Source organism: Ursus maritimus, unplaced genomic scaffold (genome assembly GCF_017311325.1).
Source record: "Ursus maritimus isolate PB19 unplaced genomic scaffold, ASM1731132v1 scaffold_14, whole genome shotgun sequence".
Taxonomy (NCBI): Eukaryota; Metazoa; Chordata; class Mammalia; order Carnivora; family Ursidae; genus Ursus; species Ursus maritimus.
In genome coordinates, this window is record NW_024423786.1 from 55970939 (window position 1) to 55997943 (window position 27005).

General features: G+C 57.3%; 1 protein-coding gene and 1 long non-coding RNA gene across 4 annotated transcripts in view; one reads left to right on the forward strand and one right to left on the reverse strand.

Moving 5' to 3' along the window:
• GNG7 (G protein subunit gamma 7) overlaps positions 1 to 27005 on the forward strand; it is a 121553-nt gene that overhangs the window by 49706 nt on the left and 44842 nt on the right. The window contains exon 3 of one of the 2 annotated variants that reach the window (XM_040629666.1): positions 7042 to 7218. The exons of the other annotated variant lie outside the window; for it this stretch is intronic. The gene's annotated coding sequence lies outside the window, so the exon portion shown is untranslated. The remainder of the gene's footprint in view (positions 1 to 7041; positions 7219 to 27005) is intronic. 2 annotated transcript variants of the gene reach the window in all.
• Positions 3665 to 5382, reverse strand: LOC103681652. 2 transcript variants are annotated; one of them, XR_005834673.1, is made up of 3 exons: positions 5128 to 5364; positions 4646 to 4745; positions 3665 to 4546 (listed from the first exon to the last, which is right to left on the reverse strand). It is a non-coding gene; the product is annotated as an uncharacterized LOC103681652 (long non-coding RNA). The 2 variants fall into 2 exon arrangements; XR_005834672.1 differs by having other exon boundaries at positions 3665 to 4745; positions 5128 to 5382.

Below are 27005 nucleotides of genomic sequence, written 5' to 3' on the forward strand. Positions count from 1 at the left end.
GGGGGGGGGGGGGGGGACGGGGCTCCGCAGGTGGTCTCTTGTGCTGCTGCTTTAGAAGTCAGCGTGGCTGCAGCCTTCTGTCTGCATCTGTCATCTTGGTGGGAGTCTTCTTAGCTCAGCAGCAGAGCACACCCCCCAGCTCTGCAGTCAGAGTTAACTGGCATAGCCCAGGGTCTCAGCACTACAGGGCAGCTCGTTCACTCTCTGGGAGGCGTCCTGGGCACTGGTAGGGGGTTCAGCAGCATCACTGGCCCCGCCCCCTCGACACCAGGAACAGCCACGGATGTCCACAGATGTCACCCACGTCCTCTGGGGGCAGGAGCGCCCCAGGCTGGGCCCAGGCTTCAAAGCAGACACCCGGGAGCTGGGCACGTCCAGACCCAGCCTGGGCGGGAGGGGAGGCCCCACACCCAGGGCCCACAGATGTGGTCCATGGCCCACCAAAATGTGTTGATTTTAACTTCTTTTAAAATAAGTGAACAAGGGGCACCTGTGTGGCTTGTCCGGTTAAGCGTCTGCCTTCGGCTCAGGTCATGATCTCCGGGACCTGGGATGGAGCCCCACATCGGGCTCCCTGCTCAGTGGGGAGTCTTCTTCTCCCTCTGCACCTCCCCCACTCTCTCTCTTGCTCTTAAGTAAATAAAATCTTTAAAAAAATAATAAAATCAGTGAACAAAAAGTGACTAACATACTAGTGAATGTTTAATAACTAACCCAGCCTGGTTTATATTCACCTTTACACAGATGCAGTTCTCGAATATAATCTTCCATATTGTTGTGTGGACGGAGGGGCCACAAAGCCAAACGTGCTACCTGCCAGCCAAAGTTCCCACGTGCTCCTGCTCCAGGAGAAGCCGGGGAGGGGGAGGGTCCTACTTAAGGACCTTTAAAACAAAATCCAGAAGCAGAATTTTGGGGCAACAGGTGAGCCCTCCTGGTGGGATGTCCCTCCTGGGACAGAACCGCCTCCACACCCTGGGCCCATGGACCTATCGAGTGCCTATGTTCCCGTCCCAGGCACAGTGGCCTCTGCCCCGGCCGTGCCTTGCCCCGTGGCCAAGCAGGTGGGGTTTCCTCCAGCCCTCATTCCCGTGCTCTGCCAACACCACCCAGCCCTGAAAGGGGGCTCCTCCCAGGTGGGAGGACAGGGGCTGCCTGGATAGTTTCTGCTTCCAAGAAGGGACATTTGGTTCCAATAAAAAAACAAAAACAAAACCAAAAAAACCTGTGCAGAGTTTCTGATCCAGGATGACTGTGCCCAGGGACCACAGGGCCACGTGTGGAGGCATCTGTGGTTGTCACGACTGGGCTGCTCCTGGCATCCAGGGGTGCCGGCCAGGGATGCTCAGCCCCCCACAGTGCCCAGGACACCCCAAAAAGAGTAACCCACCCCCATGTCAACAGTGCCAGGATGGGGAGACCCTGCATTCCTTATTTTGGGAAAAGAAATCAAGTCAGTCCCTGCTCATCCTAGACACAGAATAAACCCCAAGGAGTCACACCATATAAACGAGCATCTGTGAGTCACCCCCACTGAGTGTGTGTAGTTAAATGTGTGCAGCATCCTGGGACCTCAGGAGACTGGTGGTCACAGAGTGCAGTGTCCTGGGGGTCAGGGGTCTCACCCTGCCACAAATAAATGCAGGCTTTGCACGGCCTCCCTCTTCATACACTGGCCCCATGGGGGCCTGGATCTCCACGCCCGCGTCACCTGACGCGCTGTGGGGCTGTGCAGCCGTGGCCGCCAGGTGGCAGCACAGCCCACTCCACGGGCTAGTGCTTCTGGCTCCGGGTTCCTGCATCCCAGAAACACCGCAGTCTAGACACCCTCCGGCGGAATTCCTGTCCCCTTGAGTCAGTCTGTGCAGAGACGTGCGTGATCCCGATTCCCAGTCATCATCTCCCACTGCATTGTCGAGGCTCTCGCCAGGGGCCAGATCACTGGACGGAGTGGCTCCCTAAGGGTCTGGGCGGGGGTGGCCGGGGCTCAGCAGCAGGGGGGCCAGCGGGGAAAGGGAACCCGCCCTGCATTGCTTTCACACCAGCATGAAATGCCACCAGGGCCAGGGATATCTTGGGCCAGCTGCTGCCTGGCTCTGGTTTTGAGTGTCTGCCCTCTGCTGCCTTTTGGGAATGAGAGTCTCACTGAGCGCACAGGAAACAGGTGTGCGCACCCCGGGCGCCCCAGAAACCCAGCTGTCCTGGGAGAAATGTGCCCCCAATGTGCTTTCGTCCCTCCTGAAATGGGCCAGCATCTTGCAAAAGTTAAGGCTGGTCTTTGCCGCGTTTCTTAGGCCACCTGAGCCACTCCTGGGGCCGGGCCCCTTGCCAGGTACACTTCCTGAGGTGTCGTCCTCTTGATCCAACCAGGGGAGTGTCCGAGGGTTTGGGGTGGAGACCCAAACACTGCTGGCTCCCGTCAGACCTTCTAGGGTATTAGCCCCGTGTCTCGGTCTCCCAGGGTGGCTGTACCAAACTGCCATAACCTAGATGCTGAAATGAGGGAAATGTATCTTCTACCGGCTCCGGAGCCAGAAGTCCGAGAACAAGGGGTCCTAGTGTGGGTTCCTGCTGAAAACCTGTCCCAGGCCCCCCAGCTTCACGGGGAGCGGTGTGTGTCACTGGTAATCTCGGTGTGCCTTGGCCCATAGAAGCGTCATCCCCATCTCTGCCCCATCATCGCGGGGCTTCTCCCTCTCTGTCTGGGTGCACATGTCCCCTTTTTATAAGGACACCCGTCATTGCTTTAGGGTCCACCCTACTCCAGTGTGACCTCACCTGAACTAAGTACTCCTGCGACCACCCCATTTCCAAATAATTTCCTGTTCTGACCTGCTGGGCACTAGGATGTCAACACGTGAATTTGGGGTGGGGACACAGTTTAACCCGTAACACCCCTCTGGGCCCCACACTGGAGAGGAGCACTGGTGGCGCCTCCTGCTTGCTGTCTGGGGGCAGGAATCCCACCCAGGCCAAGGATGGGGAGAGGGCAGGGTATGGGAGCGGACACAGACCTGGTTGGCGCGCTGACTGGGCTCGGCCCTGGGCCAGGCGGGACTGAGGGACGTGCCCACTGGTGCCTTCGGCAGAGCAGATCATTTTCTGAGAAAGGGCTGACCTGCTTCCTTGAAGCCTCCTCTGTGGCAGGTGGCGGGAAGCTCCCCGAGGGGACTCTGCCGAGTTGTAGACGGGCCGGTGGCCTCCTCCCCTCCCCTCCACACGTGTCCAGAGGGACAGCACGTGCATCCTGCTGCACGTGTTTGGGGGGCCACCTGCCCTAAGCCCACTTCTTTGGCAAGTTGGTCCTAAGGGCCCTAAGGCTGAGACAGAGACTGGTATTCCCTGAAAACCGACCCCACCAGCAGCGGAGGCTTTGTCATGACCCCTGTGTTGTCGACAGGGAAACGGGGGCTGAGAAAAATAACGCGCCTGCCCCCACCCACTCCCCTCTGCCTCGGGACCAACAGACACCGCCTCATTTCCTGTAGGGCCTTCCGGGTTGTGCCGGCCCCTTCCTGGTCCTGGGCTGGGGCCGGGTGCGGCCAGTGGGCACTCACCCTACGGGCACAGCCTGAGGCCACACCGAGAACCTCAGGGATCAAGAGAAACAGCAATTTAACATAAAAGAAAAAACTTGTGATAACGTTAACTGACTCATTCCAGCTTGTTTGAATTTGATTTTATGTGAAAGTAGAACATTTTAACAGAACACTATTTGTTATTTCCATTAATAATTCAAAGTCAGTGCGAAAGCCCGCGATGAACCAAATTTCAAATCGTGAATGAAGCGCAGACAGGGTCGGGCACGCAGGTTTTCCTCATGGTCCGGGCTCCAGCCTGGTTCTCACGGCCTGGTCACCGGTCCTGTTTTGCTTTTAAATGTCAGCATCTCACTCATCGTGGATTTTCTGCATTCGTTTCGATGTTTTGCAACCCAGTTCCCTCAATGGCTGGGTTTCGGGCGTCCCTCTGGTCTCGCGCCTGAGTCTCATGGCCGTCGTGCAGGATCCGCAGTGCCTGTCACCTGAGGGCGTGCAGATGTCCGTCAGACGCAGACGCGTGCACGCCTGCACACCGCGTGATTGTGCTGCTGGGACGCCAGGTGCGCGTGGGGCCAGTCACGAGGCCTGCTCTGGGCCGTGGAGGGACAGCAGAGCTGCAGAGGGAGCCCGCTGGCCCTGCAGGTCCAGTCCTAGGAAGGTCCCCAGAAGAGCTGCAGAGATGGTCAAATAAGGATGCACACACACGTGTTCCCAGCAGCACGATTCACAGGAGCCAGAAGGTGGAGACGGTGAAGGTGTTGCCACACACGGGCAGGTCTCTCAGCCAGGAACAGGAAGGCGCCCACACGCGCTGCCCCGGGGGCGGACCCCGAGCCCACGACGCTCAGGGAGGGAACCAGACACAGAAGGCCCCACGGGGTGTGAGTCCACGTGTGTGACACGTCCAGAACAGGCCTGTCCACAGACGGGAAGGGGGCTCGTGGGGGCCGGGGCGGGCTGACAGCCGATGGGGACGGGGTTTCCTTTTGGGGCGATGGAATGTTCTGGAATGGTAGAGGTGGTGGGTGCACAGCTGCGAATACACTCGGTGCTACTGAAATGTTCCCTTTAAAACGATTCATTTTATTTCATGCGACTCTTACCTGAATTTTTTAACAACGTAGGCAGGGGCACCTGGGTGGCTGTTAGCATCTAACTCTTGATCTCGGCTCAGGTCTTGATCTCCACCCAGCATGGAGCCTTCTTAAAATACAAATAAAAATTTTTTAAAATTCTAAGTAGGCAGAAAGAGGTGTGGCTTTAGGTCGGGCATGTGGATTTCACCGCGTTCACAGGCCTGCGGGCATCTGACGGCGGCCTTGGTGCTGGCCGAGAGGATGCCGGCACACCGCAGACCTGGGCGGCCAGGGCCACCAAGTGCTGCATTTTCGCTCACCCCAGGAGAGACTGTGGGGCTCGCCCCCATGGCTCTCTGCAGGAGCAGCAGATGCTGGAGGAGGCCTGGAGCACCTGGGCCGGGATAGCAGGTGGAAGCGAGGGGAGCCCTGCCAGGGTCTCCGCCTCGGGACAGCACGGGTGTGCCTGCATCCGGGGACACCTGAGCCACTGCCTGTCTCGGACAAACCTGCGTCACTGGGGAGCTTCTCGTGCTGTACGCTCAGTGCTGGCCCATCCGCGCGCCTCTGCCGGGATCTCCATGCTCCGTGTGTGCGTGTGCGTGCGTGTGCGCGCATGTGTGTGTGCAGAAAGCCTGCCCGGCCCCGTCTGCCGTTCCAGCCTTCGAGCCTTGCCTTGCACAGTGTCCGGGTTTCTGTTTCTCACGGGGCAGCTCGTGTGTGTGGGCGGGGCCTGTGCTGAATCATATTACTCTCTTGTTTCGGTTTTCCTCCACCTTTCTCAGCCCCACCTCCTCGCCACCTGCGGCCGACTCCGTGTGGTTTGCTCTGTCATAGAGGCAGCCAGCAGGCTCTGCCTGACCTTTTTTCTCAAATGCCATCTGAGCTGTGAGCCTCCTCCAGGAGGCGTCGCAGACCCCCTCGGGCTTTCTGGGTGCTCTCTGGCTGCCGGCCAGGAAGGAGCTGGTTGCGCTGCTGTCGGCTGCGGCTCTGCGTTTCGCTGACCCCGGGGCTGCTCCCCAGAAAGCCCATCGCGTGTGTTTGGTGGTTGCACACCACTCCAGGTCAGCTCCCCTGCAGCCAGCGATGGCACTGCCGTGTCAGTGTGACAGGAAGGGGGCACTGCCGGTGGGGTCCCCAGGGCCAGGCCGAGCCCCCATGGGAACCTGATTCCATGGGGACTTTATTTCCCAACTTCATTTTAAAAAATATTGCTACTGTTTGACTGTTTTTAACACGGAGGACACGTGGGCCCTCAGGACATTGAGAGCGTGGGGCAGCGATCACTGTCGCAGTGCCGTTGAGCGGTGGGCTTCCTCACCGGCCAGACGGGGCCTTCCCTTCTTTGCCCCCGGACATCCCCAGCTGCCCTCCCCACTCCTGACACAGGTGCACCTGGCTGCCGGGCAGGGGAGCTCTTCCTGTGCACACACACGTGGGCCCTAGGAAGACTTTGTGCTCAGAGAAGAAAGGCCCCCAGAGATAGCAGGTCCTAAATCCCTGGAACCTGGGAATGTGGCCCCTGATAGGACCACGGTTTTGCAGGTGTGACTAAATTAAGTCTTTTGAAATGGAGGGATTTTCCGGGTGCAATCATAAAGTGTCCTTGTAAGACAAAGGCAGAAGGAGATTTGACACATGGGGAGATCATGTGACCACAGGCAGAGACCAGGGACGCGGCCACAAGCCACGGGGCGCCTGGCGCCAGGAGCTGGAGGACGCAGGAAGAGCCCTCCCTGGAGCCTGCGGGGGAGCTCGGCCCGCCACACCTGGACCTCAGCCCAGCGACACTGGTTGACCTCTGGCCTTCAGAGCTGTAGGAATCAGTGTGCGCTGTTCTAAGTCACGGGATCAGTGCGATTTGTTCCAGCAGCTGCAGGAACCATCAGGCTGCGCGGAGGGTTTGCATTTCCGTAGCTGTACCAGACTTCAGCTGCTCTCCTGGGACCCTGGGGCCTGCTGTTTCTGGGGGGCAGGGACCCACCGCGGCTGTTCTCTTCCCCCTGTTGTCCTGTGCCCCTCTGGGGAAAGCATCCTGACAGACCACACTTTGTCCCTGAATGTGGGGTACCCCTCGGGTGCAATATGGGGGGCGTGGGGAAAGGTGTCCGCACCACGGCTCGGAGGCACGGGGCCGTAAACTTGCAGCCGCTTAAAACAGAGGGGCCCCCGACTGCTGGGTTCAGTTCGCGCACCTGTGAACTAGATCAGGCAAGACAAACTGGACTCCCTCCCGGCCCGGCGCCCTGCGAAGAGCTCAGAACTCTGCCCAGTGAAGACGAGCACGCTTACATCATCCTCCCGAACTCTGCTGCTGCTCCTGACCGCCTCGCCCGCTCCCGCTCCCCAGGTAGCTGGGCTCCGGATTCCACCATCGCCGGCGAGCCTGAACCCTGCCCGGTTTTGTTCTGTCTCCGCTCCAGGCTCCGGGAACATGGCCCTGAGTTTGCATTTCTGAGCCCGGGACTGTCCGGCATTTGCAGCCCAGAGAGCCACCACCAGCCCCCTCCAGCCCCGCGGAATGGGGAGAACACAGGTGCGCCTGAGAACCTCAGCTCTGCCCTTGGTGCACCGCATCTCCCTCTTGGGAAGTGAGGAAGGTGGGTAGCGCACCGACCTTCCCGGAGCTCATGGCAGGACGCTCCCTCAGGCCTTGTGCCTTCACCCCTGCAGACGCCCTGGACCCTCAGCCTCTCGGCTCCGCTGTACCCGGTCTGGGCTCCAGCCTTGATTTAGTCACTCCCTGCGTGCCCTGCACTTCTGGCTCCGGCTTCTCTTGCCCTTAAGCCCTCCCAGTTGTTCAGCATCGGGCTGGCTATAAAAGGCAGTTTTGATCGAGGAAAAAGGAGGACACGGGTGGCCTGCTGCCCGGACCGAGATCATCTTCTGCTTCTGCCTCGCAGCCCGGTGTCTGGGATTAATTTGGATTCCCAGAATACCGCTGGAGGCAGCACATGCTGTTACGATTGCTAGTGGCTCCCGCTCAGCTGTCCCAGGCCCCAGCCCAGGGTGTCCCCACGTCTGCCCGCTCACCCGCTCTGCTGGCTCGGGGGGGGGGGCTGGCGGAGCCTGGAGCCCTTACAGACAGCTTCCCCCCCTGCAGAAGGGAGGCAGCGTCTGCTTCAGAGAGTATGGGGCGCCGGTGGAGCAAAGCCAGGGCGTGGGACGTGTAAGCCCGGGTCAGAAGCCTGGCGTATCTCAGGGCTCAGCAGGCTTCCTCCCTCTGCAGCTCCAGGAGGGAGCGCTAGGGCCATGGGGCTTCCCAGCACCCTTTCTCTTCCTGGACAGAATCTTGTACCAGGTTGGTACGGTCGGCTGCCCGGCTGCAGGGGCCTCTGCTGCTGTCCAGCGGTGGGGACGCGGCGAGGAAGAGGCCTCCAGTCCCTGCCCCAGAGAGCGGGTGGAGGAGCAGGGGCGGCAGACGGGCGGGCGCACATGCTCGTGTGTCTGCGGCTGGCGTGGTGGTATCACACACGGAGCCTCGATCGTCTTGAATGGTAGAAATGGGTCCTGGGACCAGAACCTTTACGAGTCACTGGAATAACGGATCCAGGAGCTCTTGCCACTGCTCACCTTGTCTTATAGGTGAGAAGCCAGGAAATCCGTTTGGATTCTGTTGGCCCAGATCCCACGCCCATGAGCAGCCGGGACTCAGGGTCCCGACCCGCTGGCCCCAGAGCGCGTGCTCTCAGCTGCTGGAAGAGTGCTCCTCTGATTAAGGCTTTTAAAAGATTAACATTGAGGTAAGGCAGAACCTGTGGGCTATGGTGAGCCGGCCCTGCTCCGTGAGTCCGACTTCCGGGGGCTTTCCCTCCCGGGATGGGACAGTCTGCTCTTCCTTCACCTGCACATGGAAGCAGATGGCTGGCATAGAGGGCCATGTTATCGCAAGTAGTGAGAGCAGGGACACTGGTCACACCCTGCAAGGCTCTTCCCCGCGAGGGTTCCTGCAATGGGGCTGGATGGGGGAGCTGCAGTCCACGCCGCCTGTCTGACTCTGGGCACAGACCCCGCCCCTGCAGTCGCAAATGGTGGATGGGAGTCAGACCCCGCTCTGTGTACAAAATTTGTCTCATGTTTGGTTTTGGGGGGGTATTTTTTTATTTTTTATTTTTATTTTATTTTTATTTTTTTTTAAAGATTTATTTATTTGACAGAGAGACAGCGAAAGAGAGCACAAGCAGGGGGAGCGGCAGAGGGAGAGGGAGAAGTAGGCTCTCCGCTGAGCAGGGAGCCTGATGCGGGGCTCCATCCCAGGACCCCGGGATCATGACCTGAGCCGAAGGCAGACGCTTAACCCACTGAGCCCCCCGGGCGCCCCTCATGTTTTATTTTTAACCCAGCTCGCAACCCCGGATTCCGTGCCACTGCACGTGCCAACGATGACAGTCATCTTCACTCCCCCAGGACGCGATGGTCCACCCCTGGTGGCAGCCCCCCGAGTTTCTGTGAATCAGATCCCCTGCCAAATACATCAGGAACATTCCTTGAGGGGTGAGCCCCACCCGCAGGCTCTGGAGCGCAGAAGACGGCTTTGGAAGCCCTGGAACCCCCAAGAGCAGGTGCTGTGTTCAGCTCAGTCCCCGCCTTGCTCCCGTCTCTCTGGTTCTTGCCGACGTGTTTCCAGTCAGGGCCTTTCTCGAGGGGACACGGACTGAGAAGGGCAGTTTGTTGCTCATGTCCCTGCAAAACCGTGCCTCATCTTCGCCACCGTCTGCTCGTTTGTCCCTCGCCCAGCGTGGCTGTGGCGTGGGCCTCTCCGGGAGCAGTCGCAGCGTAGGGCTCTGACCTGCCCAGGACTGCGAAGCTGGGGAGCGGAAGCACCTGATCAATCTTGCGGGAGATGCAGCATGTGCTCCTCAGATTGAAAAAGGACAGTTGCTTGCTCAGGTATCATGAGCTCCAGACCAGGGCTCTCACCCTGGGCACGCAGGTGGCATCTGGGACGTCTGTGGTCGTCACAACTGGGGGGCTTCTGGCATCGAGAAGGGGGCCAGGAATGCTGCCAACCCCCACATTGCCTGGTGTGTCCCACCCCAAAGAATGACCCAGCACCAAATGTCCACAGTGCCCCAGGGAGAAGCCCATTCTAGCAAGTTCCTAGCCCTTGGGGTCTGAGATCTGCAGGTGAGGCCTGGTGCTCCCACTTCCACTCAGCGCTGGGGGTCCTTGTGTCCCGGGTCTTTCAGGCAGGGAGTTTCTTGTTGTTCGGGGCTCCCAGGAGCCCCCTTCATTGGTGGCAGACCCTTCATACCAGGATTTCCATGTTGCCTTCTAACTGTGACGTGTTACGGACCTCACCTGAGTTCAGAGAGGTGCCCAAGCTTCCCTGACTTTGGGACCCCTGGGAGATGGAACAGCTACATGCAGGGCTGCCTCAGGGGCTGTCCACTCAGCTCCCACCGTCTGCATCCTGGAGGCCGGCAGGGACACACTTTCTCCGCCGGAAACCCTTGAGATGCTCCCAGAAATCAGCCTGCTTTATTTGGATTCATCGAGGAAAGGGTGGGCCCACTGCTGTATTTATTTTGGTGTAATCGAAACCTCAGATCTCAGCGTGAATGTTCACGAGGACAGACATTCCCCAGGTCAGCGAGGGAAAGTGCAGTGCTCTCTGAGGTCAGCCTGGGACAGCAGGCGGGCTGGCGGCCGTCCAGCAAGGTGCCACGTGGTGTTCTGCACCACAGGTACGCCTGGAGGGCACGCTCCACCACACACCCGGCCAGCCGCAGAGCCCCGCGGCCTGGGTCTTCCCGGCCCAGCAAGGCACCCCACTTCCTGCAGTGTCCCCTCCCTCCCTACAGCCCCTTCCTCACCCACACCCAGTGGAAACTACGCTGGAAACCCAGCTTCCCATTTTTGGAGATGTTTCTAGAAACTAGATATCTTTCCAGCTGGAGGTGATGTGACCTTTTAGTTCAGCTTCGAGTTTTTTCCCCTTCACTGCAAGGAAAGAATACAGAAGCGATACTGGCTCGGTGTAAGGCCGTGCTTTCTCAGCCTTGTTTCTCTTTCTCGTGACCACCCCCTTCGGGGACTTTCTTCTCCTGAGTGTTCATCAGAAAACACACAGCCGGCCGCGGGTGGGAGCGCATCGTGCCTCTAGATGCCCCGTGTTCGTGTGGCCCTTCTAAACTCAGCTGTCGACCATTGGAGGCTGCTCACGACTGGTGAGAAGTGAGGTCCTGGAAAGCAAAAAGCTGAGAAAAAGATTCTGTGCACGGGAGACCCGCGGGAGGTGAAGGGCTCAGGGATGCCATGTGTCTGTTCACGTACCTGTACCCCCGGCGCCGGACGCGCTCGAAGAGTAACACCGTTGTCGCCTCCCTGAGAGTCGAATCTCGCCCCCGCTGTGGATGTGTCTATGAATACATGTAACAATATGGGTGCGAGGAAACGGAAATCTCCCACGGCAAACCCCGTTCCCCAGATTTAACCCGCACCGACGGTGTGGGCGGGGTGGACAACCGTCCAGTCCAGCGCTGGCCACAAATTGTCATGATGATTCTTAGGCTAGTTTCTTGGTTTTCCTGCATCTCAGCTTCCCCGTTCATACAAAGGGATGATGGGCGTGTTTGGGGGGTAGACTAAGAGCCATCTATGGCACGGAGCAGTTGTGAGCATTAAATTGGAGAACTTACGGAAAAGCTAAGTCGAAGGCCTGGCGAGAGTCTGTGCTACGTACAGGCCGGTGCTCCTGTTGTCCTCACCGCTCCCGTTTCCCGCCTGCGACTTTCTCACAGGCTTTGCCCAGGCACAGGCCCCACGCAGAGGTGGGTGTATAGCAGCACCCGGTGCGCCCAGACCTGCCATCCTGAGCCTTAGCTAGGTGGCCCTGCGTGACCCGGCTTGAGAGCATAGCCCTTCACAGTGGCTTGGCTTCTGGTAGGCTCCCCAGATCGTTTTATGTTGACTCCTTAGCTCCGGGTTCTAAGCCACTTAGGGTGAGAATGGGGCCATGGCTACCATGCTCGGAGAAGCCCCCAAGACCCAGACAGAGGCAGACCCGAGGTGTTCTACGCCTCTGTACAGCTGGGTGGTACCTGAGTCTTTCCCTGACGATGAAGCCCAAAGAGAGCCTGGCCTTTTAAACAACATATGTAAAATGTAAAATACATGCAGCGTAACATTTGTCATCGTAACCGTCTCTAAGTGCACAGCTCAGCTGAGCACATTCATACCGTCCCGCAGCCACCCCCACCCTCCGTCTCCAGAACGTTCCATCTCCCCACACGGAGACTCTGTCCCCAGGAAGCACGGACTCCCCAGCCCCTGCCCCAGCCCTGGCTCCCACCAGCTCTGTCTGTGTGGACGGGACTCCTCTGGGGACCTCCTGGGAGTGGGGTCCTGTGGGATGTGTCCTTCTGGGTCTGGCTGCTCTCGCTGAGCCCGGTGTCCTCGGGGTCCCTCCACATCGTGGCCGCTGTCAGGCTCCCTTCCAGGGCTGGCTCGTGTTCCAACATGTGGACGGACCACACGGTGTGTCCTTTATCTGTGGACAGACACCTGGGCTGCCTCCCCTTTAGGCTGCTGTGGAGGATGCTGCTGTGAACACGGGTGTGCAAGGATATGTTCAAGTCCCTGCTTTCCATTCTTTTAGGTATATACCCACCCAGAAGTGGAATTTCTGGACCCTATGGTAATTTTATATTTAGTTTTTTGAGGAAGCTTCATAATATTTTCATAATATTTTCCACCAATCTTGTTATTTCTGTTACTGCTTTTTTGTTTTTATAATAGACATCCTAATGGCTGTGAAGTGGTAACTCACTGTGGTTTTGACTTGCATTCTCTAATGATTAATGGTGTTGCGTGTCTCTTCATGTGCTTCCTGGCTATTTGTAGGTCTTCTCTGGAGAAACGTCTATTTGGGTGCTCGTTTTTAATCAAACTGTTGCTCGTGTAATAGTAGGAGTTCTTTATGTATTCTATATACTAATTCCTTATTGGATATATGATTTGCAAACATTTTCTCCCATTCTTTGGGTTGCCTTTTGCCGTATTGGAAATGTCCTCTGATGCACAAAACTTTTAAATTTGGGGCGCCTGGATGGCACAGTCCATTAAGTGTCTGACTCTTGACTTCAGCTCAGGTCATGATCTCAGGGTTGTGAGATCAAGCCCTGCATCAGGCTCTGCACTGGGCATGGAGCCTGCTTAGGGTTCTCTCTCTCCTCCCTCTGCCCCTCCCCTCCACTCACTCTCTCTCTCTCTAAAAAAAAAGTTTCTAATTTTAATGAAGTTCAATTTATTTTTTCTTTTGTTTCCTGTGCTTCTGATGTCATGTCCATGAAGTATGTACTCTTCATACAGTGGGATGAAAAGAGCACTCTGTGGTTTTCCTCCCCAGAGTCCATCACCCAAGTCTAATCATGTGAGAAAAGCATCAGACAAACCCTAATTGAGGGACTTCCTACAAAATTCCTAGCCAGTCCTCCTCAAAACTGCCCAGGTCGTGAAAAACCAGGAAAATTTGAGAAACTCTCTCAGACTTGAGGGACCTAAGGAGGCACGATAGCTGTATGATCTGGGTTCTCCAGAGAAACAGAACCAACAGGATATACAGATCAATAGAGCTTTTATAAGGAATTGGCCCAGGCAGTTAGGGAGGCTTAGAAAGTCCGAGAATAGCAGTTGGCCAGCTGGAAACCCCGCAGAGCTGATGGAGCGAGTCCCGGTCTGAGTCCAAGTCCAAAATGCAGGACAAGGCCGGTGTAAGCTGGACAGTCGGACAGAGAGCACGTTCTCACAGACTCCACCTCTTGTGTTCAGGCCCTCAGTGGGTTGGAGAGGCCCACGCTCACGGGGGCGGGCGGCCTGCGTGCCCCGGGCCGCGGACTCAGGTGGGTCCCTCAGACACGCACTCCGGTGGACACATACAGCTAACCATCGCCACACGTGTGTGCAAAGTGGAGTCCTGTGTGGGCTCCTACGGGAGAAAAGGACATTGGGGAAATACTAAGGAAATCCGAAGGAAGTATGGGTTTTAGTTAATAATGTGTCAGTGTTGGCTCAGTAATCGGGACAAACGTACCACGGTAATGCCGGGAGTTTGTAATAGGAGCGGTGAGGGGTGGGTCTGTGGAAACTGCACTATCCTCACCATTTTTCTGTAAGCCTAAAAGGATTCTGAAAACCAGAACTATTTTTTTTTTAACTAATAATTGACAGAAAGTGGGAGCGAAGAAACATGCCAAGCAAATGCAACACACAGGCCTCGCTGGCTCCGGATTTGAACAAACGAGCTGGGAAAAGACGTTCTTGACCATCAGGGCCCTTTGCTCACAGACTGGGGAGTAGACGAGAATACTCTTGTGAACTTCGGGTGCAAGAGTGGCGTTGTGGTTACACGACGGGGATTCAGAGACTTCAGTGCCTGGAGCAACACCGAAGCACGTACGGGTGAAGTCACACGCTGTTTGGATTTGCTTTAAATGCTCAGGCACAAACGGACGAGAGATGAAGCGAGAATGGCAGGGTCCAGGGGAGCTGGGCTGGCTCAGTCGGGGGGCTTGGCGTGCGACTCCCAGTCTCGGGGTGGTGAGTTCTAGGAAAAGCCCAAGAGTCATAAAGAAGCATAAAGGCTGGCTTAAATGCCAGCCTGGGCTTCAGTAGAGCGAGGTCTGCCCTGAAGCCGTCCAGATGGGGTGGTGTGGGAGTGCCGGGCGGCAGCCCGCCTCCTGAACGTGCCCCGGGGTGCGCAGAGTGCCCCCTCCACACCCCGTGTGTGTTGCCGGCAGCTCCCAGGAAAGAAAGCAGGGCAGTGTGGAGGTGGGGAGGCTTGCTGGCAAATAGTGGAGGCACGTAGGAGTATTCCTCACAAATCCAGAAAGGCATGGCGGGGAGCCTTGATTATTTCTAACCTGTGCGTCATCCATTCCCACAAGCTCTATGAGTGTGGAGTGCTTGTGTGTGAGGCAGGCATGCTGTGCGGGATGCTCCCGTGTCCTCAGACAGACGAGGGTTGCTAGGTTACCGGGAGCATCAGGAAGCCAAGGAGCGATGTACTTATCGTTGCAGTCAACTTTGCAAACATAAATAGGTATTGACATTTACAAAGGATAAGAATAGTGTTGGGCCGTGGTTTGCAGGCCCTGGATTCTACTTGCTGTTCTGCTGATTCTCTTCCGTGTGTGTCTGTGGATGGTGTGGGGGGGAGGTGGAAGGGTGGATGGACAGATACAGACAGACAGGACTGGTGGATGGATGGACAGATAGGACAGGTGGGTGGACGGATGGATACAGACGGACAGGACAGGTGGATGGACGGACGGATAGGACAGGTGGATGGATGGATGCAGACAGACAGGACAAGTAGATGGATGGACGGGTAGGACAGGTGGATGGATGGATGCAGACAGACAGGACGGCTCTACTGGCATGTAATTCGCATAGCCAACATTGCTAAGCCTGTTTCCTCTTCTATAAAATACGTGAACGTGATTATGTGCTTGACAGAGTGAAACTGAACGCTGACCTCCTCTTCGTCCCCTGGTTTGTTTGTTCCATAGCGCTTCTAATCTTTCTATTTTACTGATGCATTTAAAAAACCAATGCACTCGAGGGGCGCCTGGGTGGCACAGCGGTTGGGCGTCTGCCTTCGGCTCAGGGCGTGATCCCAGCGTTATGGGATCGAGCCCCACATCAGGCTCCTCCGCTATGAGCCTGCTGCTTCCTCTCCCACTCCCCCTGCCTGTGTTCCCTCTCTCGCTGGCTGTCTCTCTCTCTGTCAAATAAATAAATAAAATCTTTTAAAAAAATAAATAAATAATAAATAAAAAAATAAAAAACCAATGCACTTGAAAAATCCATTTAGATAAAGGGCCCAACCTCTTGATAATGTTGTTGCCTGTCATTTATTTTCTAACACCTTAGTGAGATAAGATTTACACTTATAAACTTCACCCATTTTAAGTGTAGAATTCAACAGTTTTTAGTATATTTGCAGAATTCACAACCATGACCCCCATCTCATTCCAGAACATTCCATCACCCCAAAGGGCACCCTGCCCCCATCAGTGGTCACCACACCACCCCTCCCCAGCCCCCGGCCCCCACGAGCCCCCTTCCCGCCTGTGGAGGAGCCTGTTCTGGACTTGTCACATGTGTGGACTCACACATCATGTGACCTTCTGTGTCTGGTTCCCTCCCTGAGCGTCATGGGCTCAAGGTTGGTCCCCAGGGCAGTGCGTGTGCAGTGATGTTTTAAATGACACAAACATTGTACAGCCACGGCACAGGGCCCAGGGGTGCCAGATCCACGGCCTAGTCCCGGGAGGAAGGAGCAGTTCGAGAAGTAGAGGTGGGAACGGTGCGGGAAGGTCAAGAACAGGCCCAAGACTGAGGAGCCGCAAGGAAGAGGACCCGGGAGTCGGCCGGCCCAGGGAACAGCATGGGCCTCAGGATCACAGAGAAGCAACCAGGCAGAAGAATGGTACCGTGAAGCCAAGGGCGCCTGGAGGGAAAGACGCCCGCTGGGGAGTCTGGGGGGTGACCGGCTGCCCCAGTCTGCAGGGGCTGCCGGCTTCCCAGAGCACTAGACCCCAAGTTTGGGGTTCCCACGACACGACCAATACGTCAGCAGGCAGTTTGGAGCGAAGGTCAGAGGAGGATGGAGAAGAAATACAGCCCCAGATGGGACGACGTTCCCACAGGGCTGGCGTCTGGCTCTAGCCGTCCTCTGTCCCCACCCTGTTCCCAGCGGAGGAACAGGCCCTTTGACCGCCCTGGGCAGCTGCTGACTTAAAAAAAAAAGGCAAAAAACAACAACTCTTGACGTGCTTTGTGAGGTCTACTACCTGTCCCCGTGCAGAGAGCCCACATGGCATGATCTCCGCGCAACTGTTCAATCTGATGCCCTTCTAGCTGATGGGGACACAAAGGCCAGGCGTGGCTCAGCAGGACTCCCGTCACCCGGCAGCTCCTCCCACACCCCCGCCACACTGGGGAAAGGCAGCGCCCTGCATGCCCGCGAGGTTCCCAGGCAGCCTGTTGCATGCCGTGTGGCCGCTGTGAGTTTTTGCCCCTGCCGCACCAGATAGCGTCGTGTGCAGTGCAGACGTGGTTCTCTGGCTTCCTCTCCCATCTGGACGCCTCTTATGTCACCTCCTGGCCCAGCCACCCTGGCTGGGATGCCCAGCATGACACTGAGCAACGGGCACCCCTGCCCTCCCCGGGTCTGCAGGCTTTCGTCATGGGTACAAGCGTGGCTGTGGCTTCCGTGGAGGCCCTCCATCAGGTTGCAGAAGTTCCCTTCTGTCCTGTTTGAGGAGTGTTTTTGTGACGGGGGGTGTAGAGATTTGTCCAGTCTTTGCTGCATCTGGGGGCTTTGTCCATTGTCCTGTTGGCACAATGTGCCCCGTTGACCCACCGCGCGTGTTAAACCAACTGAGCGCTCCCGGGACACACCCCAGGTGGCCGTGGAACCCGGCTTGCTGTGTCCTGCTGAGGACTGTGGACACGGGGTCAGTGCGGTGGGGAAGGGCTAGCGTTGAGGAGGAGGGGGGCTGCTGGGACAGCAGGAGGGCGTCGTGACGGTGGGGGGACGTGAACCTACGCGTGTGCGCAAGTTGCCCAGAGAGACGCACACAGATCGTCGCATAAACTCTGTGCACTGTACCAACGTCATCTTTCTGAACGTTTGTTCGGTTAGGGTATTAACTATGCGCAAGTCATCAGCTTTGGGGGAGGCTGGGTCAGAGCTCCACTATACGTTTTTTTGCAACCTCTGAATCTATGATGATTTCAAAATGTAAAGAAAAAAAATTTAAAATAGAAATTAAAAGCAAAAAGAATGTCGGGGAGCTGAGGGGAAGAGTCTGGCCAACCGCAGGCAGTCTGAGCAGGCCGGTGGGTGGCCCTGGCGCGGCAGAAGGCAGGCCTCCCCGTGGCGGGCCCTGGGCCTGGTGTGGGATGCTGTGGACACTGCTGCCCAGAGACAGTGCAGGGCTCAGCCCCAGCGCCTCCTTTCTCTGGGCCCCTGCAAAATTGGAGAGATGATGATCGCGCCGATGATCCCGTGTCATGTCTGGTCACTTATGAGCGGGGGGCGGGGGGGCAGCCACTTCATAATGTCCAGAGCCCTGGAGAACCGCCCCCCACCCCCAGCTGGGCCACAGACACCCCCCCTTCTCAGTGCAAGTCCAAAAAGTGAGAATGCATCGGCGGGTTTGTGGATTAATATGTCCCCCCTTCCCCGCCCCCTGCAGCTCCTAAGCAGCCTTCTCTTTTTAAAAGCCACCTCCTGACCCTCCCTGAGGGAAATCAGGACCCCTGTACATGCATTCGTGACTTTCTGCACTTTTCCTTCAAACCTGGCGTCCTGGTTTCTGATTCTGTGTTTGCGGGATCACACACTTCCTTATGGGACTGTGAACTTTACAAGGAGGGGTCGGGTCTGTTCCCTGTGCCCCACGCATGCCACAGCACTGTGAACATGTCTGTGGGATGAGGCCTTGCCGGCGTCCCCTTCACCAGGTGTCTGGCAGTCCCTGGCTCCTGTGGTTTCTTGCTTCAGAGTGCAGGAAGCAGAGGCTGGTGAGGACATGAACCCTGATCCCCAAAGCAGGGTGTGGCCAGGCCTCCCCCCGCCGGGTGGACACCTTAGCTCAGCTCTGAGCCGTGCTGCCCAGACATCTTGGATGTTGCTACTTGAAGCTTAAGGCAGGGTCGCTCCCCCCCTGCTCCACCCCTGCACTGCGGACACGGGGCCAGGTCATTCTCTGGTGGGATCCTGGGTGCTGGGGGGAGGTCTGAGCAGCATCCCAGACCACCACTCCTCGGTGCCAGTAGCGCCCCAGTTGTGGCGACCACAGACATCCCCAGACATCGCCTGGTGTCCCCTGGGGAAGGAAAGAATTGCGCCCAGTTGAGAATCACTGACTCACAGCAAGGAGATCCTCCCTGTGGACGATGTCTTGTTTAAAGGAAAATGGGCTGGAGTGGGATAGGGTGAGGGGGACTCTCAGGTCAGAAGGGTGAAGGCACTGCTTTACGAGAGGAGGGAGACGCAGAGGACATGGCCGCTCAAAGGCTGGAGGCAGCAGGGAGCATGGTGGTGCCTGCTGAAAGTGTGCCTGAGAAGTGCCAGAAGTCTTTATACAAAGAGGAAGTGACATGTCTCATGTCATCTAGAGCTGCCAGCCCACCCTGAAGTCCGCTTCATCGAGAGGCGGGCGGACTTCCTGCGAAGGGCCAGGCAGACAGCAAATATTTCCGGCTTTGGGATGAGGTCTCTGTTGCCAGCGATTCAGCTCAGCCTCATGGCCACTGTAGTTATTTGTAAATGGATGTGCGTGGCTGTGTTCCAATAAATAAAACTTTATTTATAAAAGCAAAGAGTGGGCCGAATTGGGCCCACGCATTTTGCCGACCTCAGTTGAGTGTATAGTAGCTGCCTTGTCTGGTCCTGGGAATGAGCACTTTGGTGAGAATCATCTGAGTCTCTCCTTCTGCCAAGTGTGGGTGAGCGAGTAGCAGGATTGGCTGCTTCCAGAAGCTCAAGGTGGCGGGCGGGTGCGTGTCCGGGAACCATTCGTCTGTTAGAGAATTGCAGATGTGCTGTTCACCAGCTGCAGACATGGCGTTCGGGGCCTGTGGTGTGAAATGAAATCAATCTCACAGCGGCCATTGACTCCCCCGTCGGGGCTCATCACTGTGGGGATGTCACGGCTTCCAGGTGCCCTCCGTGGGCAGAGCTAGGGAGTCCCTACATGGACGGGCACGTGTGCGTGCCCGTGACCACTTCTCACTGGTCTGTCTGTCTCACGTCTCAGCTCTGTGTCTTCCATGTATGTGCGTACGTGTCACCCGGGCACGTGTCTGTCCCCCTCTGAGAAAGCTGCCCGGCGTGCGCGTGGAGCTCCCACTAACAGTCCAGCCCCTCCCAGTTCATGCCTGCCTTCCCTCCGTGTGTGTGCAAATGCCATCCCGGCCACACAGACAAGCCTCTGCGTCTTCCCGGCTACTTACTCTCTTTGCCCCATGACACCCACCCCCAGATCATGTCAGCTGCCCCCCCACTGCCCGCCACCTCTGCCCCCTTCGCTGCTGGGTGGGGGGACCCTGCCCTGGCCCTGTGCCAGGGTTCAAGAATGGGGGGCTGTTGCCTGGACGTGTCTTCCCTCCTGAAAGTACACTCAGTGAGCAGAGTTGCTGAAGAGGCGAGGGAGCCATTGGTTAAGTGCATGCTGGCCCGGGGTCAGCTGCATGGTTCGACACTGTGGAGGGGGGGGTCACTGGGAGGAGGGACAAGGGGTAACCAGCTTCCCTTCCACGTACTCTGTAGCGAGGGTCCCCATCCTTATCTGAGGGGTGGGATCTGCACTCTGAGCTCTCTGGGAGGGAAAACGCAGCAGACAGCTCCCCAGAGACCAGCCAGCCGGAGCCCATCAGCAGCCTGCCCCTCCCTGACTCCAAGTCTCCATGACCTCGGTTCCCTCCAAGCCCAGAGCCTGGGCGGAGAGCCCGGCATCAGCCCCCCACTCCTGACGTGGTTCATCCCGACAGCGACCCTGTTCACGGGGGCGAGGACTGGCCGTCACCTAGCCCTCCAGGGCTCCGGGCCACACCTGGGGACCCCATGGTTGTCAGGACTAGGGAGCTCCTGGCATCAAGGGTGGGGGCCAGGGATGCTGCTCCACCCCCAGAGAATGACCCAGCTCTGTGTCCACAGCACTGGGGGAGCCCGGACTACAGCAGGGACTGTGGGCCGGACTAAGGTCTCGGGGAGGTGGCGGCGTGGGGAGAGGCCTGAGGCGGGACCCCTCCGAGAACAGAGAATGAGTGGAGGGGACAGTGCCTGGCGAGCAGGGTGAGGGGACATGGGAGGGAGGCCAGCAGGATGGGTGAGGGGGATGCGGGAAGGAGGCTTGGGGGAACGTGTCGGAGAACTTGGACTCGGGAGTGTTCCAGGCACTATCCGGAGGGGACGTGTGCGTGCGTGCGTGTGCGTGCACACATGTGCGTGTGGCTGCAGCTGCTCTGTCACCCACGCATCCCTGTCGCTCGGTCTGTCTCCTGTCCGTCATCTGTGTCACCTGTGGACACATCCTCTCCCCGTCACCCTGCCTGCCCCCTGCCCACTCACCTCTACACACGCACCTGATGTTTGCAAGGGATTTACAGGCGTCGCGCCCCAGCCCCTAAATATCTCCTGTGAGAACAGGGTCACTGCCGCACGTCCGCACAGCACGGGGGCCCTCGTGTTGTCTCATGCCCAGCGCGAATCCACAGCCGCAGCACTGTCCCTCGGCTGTGCTTCCAGAGCTGGCCGCGGCGGCGTGCTTCTGACCCAGAGCCCGGCAGGTGTGGAGCTGCACGCGCTCGTCTCCTCGGCCGTGTTCTCGCCCTGTGGCACGTCCCCCTCTCTGGACGCGTTCCTCTCCCTGTGGCACAGAGAGGTGGGGACGCTCCTGTGTAGAGGACAGCTGACAACCACAGAAAGGACCGCGTGAGGCGAAGCTCACCACCGCCGGCTGTGTCGGCATCCCTGGGCCACCGTGGCAGAGTCACCACGCACGGGGCGGCTGAAAACCGCACAGATCTGCCCTCCCTCGGCTCCAGAGGCCAGCCGTCCGACCCCCAGGGCTGTGCTCCCTCCTGAGGCTCCGGCGGAGAGCACCACTCCAGTGTGTCTCCATGCTCCCGTGGCCTTCTCTTCTGTGTGTCTCCGTGTCCAAGTTCTCCTCTTCTTCTTTTTTTTTTTTTTTTAAAGATTTTATCTATTTATTTGACAGAGAAACAGCCAGCCAGATAGGGAACACAAGCAGGGGGAGTGGGAGAGGGAGAAGCAGGCTCCCAGCAGAGGAGCCTGATGTGGAGCTCGATCCCATAACGCCGGGATCACGCCCTGAGCCGAAGGCAGACGCTTAACGACTGCGCTACCCAGGCGCCCCCTCCTCCTCTTATAAGGACACCATCGTATTGGATTAGGTGCCCCTACTCCAGAACAGCCTCTTACTAACTCGATTACATCCACAACAACCCTCTTTCCAAGTAAGGTCGTGTCACGGGTTCAGGGGGCACAATTCAACCCACGCAGATGCTGACACCATCAGGGGAACATTTTGGGGGCACAGGACGTTTACCCTAAAGATAAGGACCTATCAGTGCCAGGAGGGGATGGGCCGGTAGGAAGGTGCAGCGTCCTCCCCCGCAGGGGCGTCCCACAGCAGAGGGGACGTGGCAGGAGCCGGGCCCTGCCTGCCCCGGACGGCCCACTGGTCCCCACGGGAAGCGGGCGGTGCTGGGGGTGCGCCGTACGGAGCCCTCGGGAAGCACTTGGCCAACTCTGTTTGTCTTTAGAGTGAACCCTTTCCTTTTAGATGGTTTTAGGTTTACGGAGCAGTCGCAAAGCCAGCTCAGAGAGTGCCCGTCCACTGCCAGACAGCCTCCCCTCATGTTGGCCTGGACGTGACTGCGGTGTGGCACGGCAGCCACGAACCCCGCGATGGTGCGTCAGCCTCCACAGTTTATTCCCATGTCGCCAGCCCCGCCATCACGTCTGCTTCTTACACCCGGGTCCCACCCGACATTCGCTTCTCCGCCACGTCTCTGTAGGGCCCTCTTGGGTATCACACGTTCTCAGACTTTCCTTGCTTTTGTGACCTGGACAATTTGGGGGAGGACTGGCCAGGAATTTTGTAGAAAGTCTCCCCACTGGGGTTTGTCTTGTGTTTTTCTCATGGTCAGACTGGGGTGATGGGTTTTGGGGAGGAAGACCCCCCAGAGTGAAGTGCCCTTCTCCTAATGTCATGTCAGGGGTCGTGCCATCACCGTGACTGTCACCGTGGTTGACCTTAGTGCCTAGGCCGAGACGACTTCGAGGTCGTGTTCCGTTGGATCCAAATACAATATTTAGTCTGAGTTCCCACTGAGGGTGTGTGTGCAACCCTTCTGTGTCCTGTTCCCATTTGAGGAAATTGAGTCTCAGAGACCAGGGCCCTTGGCTGGCAGATGTCCGGACTGGGAGGCGTGCCTGGGCTGGCCTGTCTGCCCACCATGCCGTGTCCCTCGGCCTGCGCTGGGCTCACGGGCCCGCGTGCACTGGCAGCACGTCGCGCACCCTGGCTCAGGCTTCCCAGGCCAGACACGCCGCCCCAGGCGGCTCCTGTGTCCAGCCCTTGCTTTGAATTTATGGGCCTGCAGAGCAGATGGGAAAGTCATCAGAGAGCAGGGAAGGCGCTCTGCAAGGTGGGAAATGCCAGCCGCCCCGGCACCTGCACCAACAAGGGGCCCGGCCGCCACCGCATGGGCCGAGCTCTGCTCAGGCTCCTGCCATCCCCCAGCCCTCTGGACCCCAGCCAGCCAGCCCCCCACCCCTGTCCGCAGTCTGTAAAGGGGGCAAAAGGTCAGGGCTTCTCAAATATAGTTCTTGTTTCCTATTTATAAAAGTGACACATACTCGTCTTCAAATTGTTTTTCAGGAAACACATAGGGTTTATTTATTTTTTTTTAAAGATTTTATTTATTTATTTGACAGAGATAGAGACAGCCAGCGAGAGAGGGAACACAAGCAGGGGGAGTGGGAGAGGAAGAAGCAGGCTCATAGCAGAAGAGCCTGATGTGGGGCTCGATCCCAGAATGCCGGGATCACGCCCTGAGCCGAAGGCAGACGCTTAACAACTGTGCCACCCAGGCGCCCCACACATAGGGTTTAGAGAAAGAGCGTGCTGAATTGTGTGCTTTAAAAGGATGCATTTTGTGGCATGTGACCGCTAGTCCCAATTTTAAAAGCGATGAAAGTTCACCTGGAGCTAGCCACTGGAATACCTCCCAGACTGACTCTTGTGTTTGCTCTGGTTTCAAACTTACCGGGAAGTTGCAAGAACAGTGTGAGGAACTCCACGGGCCCCGTTTACTCATTCTCTCCCCCCGTGTGTGTGCACATGTGTGTACGTGTGAATGCGGGTGCCTGTTTCTGTTGTGTGTGCACGTGTGTGTACGTGTGAATGCGGGTGCCTGTTTCTGTTGTGTGTGCACGTGTGTGTACGTGTGAGTGCGTGTGCATGTTTCTGTTGTGTGTGCACGGGGTGTGTACATACACATGCAGAGAGTGATGTTTGTAGCGGATGGAGGAAAATAGTCACGTGTGCACACGTGGTTATACATATGTGTAGTTGAATGTGCATATATGTTAATTTTTTCTGAGCCGTTGGAGATTAACTTGGAGACGTCGGCGCCCTCGCCCCTAAATCTTCCACTGGGAATTTACTGAGACAAGTGCACTCTCTCACATTACCTTAGTACAGTTAGCGGAATCGGGAAACTCCACGTCAACCCCGTCTCCGAGGTATGTGTCCGAATTCTGTCACTGCCCCGCAACCTTCCCAGTCATGCCCCCTCCAGGGCCCCTCATCACATCCGGGGGCCTGGCTTGTTGCTGTCCTTGGATCAGAGGCTAAAATCTCCTTGAGTCATCGGTAATGTTTGCATTACTGCCGAGTGGTGTAGTTTTCATTCATGGTCGTTTGTCATGCTTTTTGTGGGTTGCTGACGTCTGTTGCGAACCATTCATTTTTAAAATCTTGAGATGCTTTGCTACTTACAGAAGTGGTGCAGAGACAGTGCAGAGAATTCCTATATACCTTTCACCCAGCTTCCTCCTGGTCAACATCTTCCATAACCACCAAACATTTATCAGAACTCAGAAATCAACCTTCCTGCAGTACGAGTGACCAAAGCCTAGAACTGATGCGAATGTCACCAGTTACACCACTAGTGAGCTTTTTCTGTCGTCCCCGTTATTCAGGACCTCACATTCAATAAGTGGTGTGTGGACCTCTTACTGATTTATTGGAGATCTTTGTATATTTAAGGACCTCAGCATTTTGTCACTTGTTCCTGTGGCAAAGCATATCTTATTTTGCCTTTTTGCTTCATTATGGTAAATTAGGAATCACGTAGACCAAATTTCTAATCCCCACAGGAGACCGTAGACAGGTCTCTTGAGACAGTACTGCTGTCCTGTGTTAAGCAGAGTCACAGAACCAACATCAGGCACCCAGCAGGCCACAGGCCACCTACAGGGCCCTCCCCAAACTGCTCCCACACATCCACTGTCCCCAGCACAGGCTGTGTAACCGGCCACATGGCGCCTTGGGAAAACCTCAGGATTTCACCCCCAGAGTCGTGCCAGCCGTGGGCAGAGCTGCGTCCTGTACCAAATCGTGCTTCTCTCTGGCCCAACATCTGTTGAGTGGCGAGGAGTGAGTGGGACTCTGCCAGGCACGTGGGGGTGGGGGACATGTCTCATGGTCTCCAGCCTCAAAGGCAGGTGCCCCCAGGAATGCGGAGCAGGAAACCTTGTCTGCACAGGATGGGGCACGAAGCCATGCATGTGGCCGTCGTGTTTGGGGAACTCGGGGGCGAGTGAGGCAGCCCCCGCCCCCACCCCACAGCAGCAGGTGCTCTCACCTCCTGTGCTTAGAGACCTCAAAGACCAGCCCCCAGCTGTCCTGAGTGATTTGCAAGGGAGGACATTGACACCTGGCCCCCAGGCCTGCTCTGCCACAGAGACTGTGCTTCTGTTGTTTTTCCTCTTGTCTCCTTAGTGGGGACTTAATGTTCTTAAGAAAACCTCTGTTGGGGGCAGGTTGGGGCCAAACCGCAGATTAACGACTTGTCAGGCTGGGATTGCCCAAGACAGCACCGGCTGTGGGGGCCGCAGAGACTGTCCTACACGGCCCATGTCGGGTCTTCCTTGTGGCCAGATAGGGGCCAAAAGGGCGAGAAGACAGGTGAGCCCCAAGAGGGATGTGTCCTACCGTATCCCTCCATCCAGTGTGGGGCGTGAGGGGTCATGGGTGCAGGACTGAGGTCTGGGGGGTGGGAGAGGGACCTTTGGCCCTGATTTCCTGCACACATACCCCCAACCATGATCCCTTCGTGGCTCCTGATTTATTGAGTGTCTGCTTGGGATGGGCACTGGGCTGCAAAGATTGCTTAAAGCCCTGATAGAGCCTAGTGGAGTGGCCGAGAAGGAAATGGCACTGAGACAGCCTGTCCAGGGAAAAGCAAGGCCAGGAAGGCTTCCTGGAGGATGCAGTGGCTGAACTGAGTTTGAAAGAAAGGCAGCCTAGAAGCTGTCAGGCTGGTGGATGGGCTTGGGGCAGGGTGGGGGATCCAAGAATACAAGGAGTTACCAAAACCTGGAGCAGGGGTCGCATGTGTTGTTATAACATTTTGATTTTAAACACAGGCAGTCATTTTGAAAGATCCTTCTTAGAATAGTGTGTGTGTCCACTCTGGTCCCCAAAGACATCCCCGTCCTGGTCCCGGGACCTGGGACGTGTCGCCTCACGTGGCAGAGCGGACCTTGTCAAGGCCCCGGAGGTGGGGGTGACCCTGGGCTCCCGGGGGCCCGGTGTCCTCACGAGGTTCTCACAAGAGGGAGGCAGAGGGTGGGAGTCCCAGAGATGGGCAGACCCTGTGCTGCTGGTGCAGGGGGGGCTGCAGTGCAGGAAAGGGCAGGAGCAGGTCTCCCTGGGGCCCCGGAGGGACCAGCCCTGCCCAGGAGAGGCCTAGCCCCGGGAGGTCCATTTTGGATTCCTGACCTCGAAAATGGTAAAGAACAACTTGGTGTGGATTTAAGCTGCTGAACAGGTGTTTTATTATGACAGTTACTGAAGGTAGGGATTTACACCGCTTGTTGTTTGCCTGTTTGATGCCTAGAAAAGTATCCTTTGCCCTCCCACCTCGTTGTGCAAAGCTTCTCCGATGGGTGGCCTGTTCTCCAGCGTCCCTGACGAGGTGACCAGAGGCAGAACTGCCTGTCTCCGCACCTTGTTGCCCTGAACACTTCCAGACTTGGGGCAGACGCTCCCAGCGCTTCCCAGCGAAAGTGTTGGCAGGAGGCCCTAGCTCCTGCCAGAGACTTGGCTGATCCCCCCGCCTGCCTTCCCCACATCCACTCTCTAACTGTCCCACTGTCCCTTCTCTCCCTGCCCACCCGGCTCCCATAACCAGGCTGATGGCTAGCATGGGGGCTGGGGCCTTGTGGGGTCCCGGGTAAGCCACAGGCCAGAGTTCTGGGGTTCCGCCCAGCCAGCGCTGTGCAGGACAAGGTGACCCGCGGCCGGGGATGGTGACCAGCAGTGCTGGGAGGGGCCCCCTTTACTCTCATTAACACCCTGAAATTTCAGAACGACCTGGAGTCACATGACACATGTCAGGTGTGTCTGGGCGGCCACCACCCAGGCCTCTGCCCCAGGACCTGTGCGGGCAGCAGCAGGAACCCAGTGTCGGCAGTGGTGGGCGGGTGAGGGCCAGGACTGGGGAGGGGCGGTTTGCGTTCTCAGGATGTTTTCCGTTTTAGCCTCTCCGGCCAGTTTCCTGGCCCCTTGCAGACCAGTGACGCTGGCACCTGGCCAGGACTGGTTGTTTTCCA